The following is an 823-nucleotide window of genomic DNA, read 5'->3' on the forward strand; positions in this document are numbered from 1 at the left end:
AAAATTCATAACAAATTTAAACTTTGACTTATTTTTCCCAAAATGTAATGACATCTATTCAGGGTCACTGGCAATCTATAAACCAAATATGGTATGAATTAAACCAACAGTTTTCCTGCTAGAGTGTTAACAAACAAACTGAACCAAAAACAATAAGAGAATTGATGCTGAAATTTAAAACACAATAAATACATTCATATAATAGTTTTATTGTCAATCATCTTGTTTAAGCTTTGGTAACATTTTAAGAACATTTATATTTTATATTATTCAAAATGAGTTTGAGTAGCTAAGTAATTATTTTTTGTTGATGAAAGGTTCATTTATTAATTAATGACCAATTTATTTATTTTTCTTATCAATGAAAGAGGGCACTTTTCAGTTTATATTTTGCACAAAATTTGTTATTTTTAATATATTAAAGTTAACTATATGTTGTTTGATTACAAAGTTTTGCAAATATAAACAGATACCTTTGGCACAGAAATAAATTTTGCCTATTTTTTTTTTTTTTTTCAATCAAAATAAAAAAAAAGCTGAAGTGAGAGCTGAGGGTACTTGGCTAAAAAAAAAAAAAAAGCATATTTCAGGGGGTACTCCACTGTAAAAAGTTACAGAAGAACATAAACCAAGTGTCTCCATTCACTTTCATTGATCAAAATTCATGGGTTTTACTCAAGAATCAATGCTGTAGAAGGTGACGGTGTTTCCACGGTAACTATGGAGCCTCTGAACGTCCATATGGGTCATATCTGATGACTATGACAAGATGACAAACTGCATTTTACACCGATTATTTCAACATGTTGATAGGTTTAGTGGT

Source organism: Sphaeramia orbicularis, chromosome 17 (genome assembly GCF_902148855.1).
Source record: "Sphaeramia orbicularis chromosome 17, fSphaOr1.1, whole genome shotgun sequence".
Taxonomy (NCBI): Eukaryota; Metazoa; Chordata; class Actinopteri; order Kurtiformes; family Apogonidae; genus Sphaeramia; species Sphaeramia orbicularis.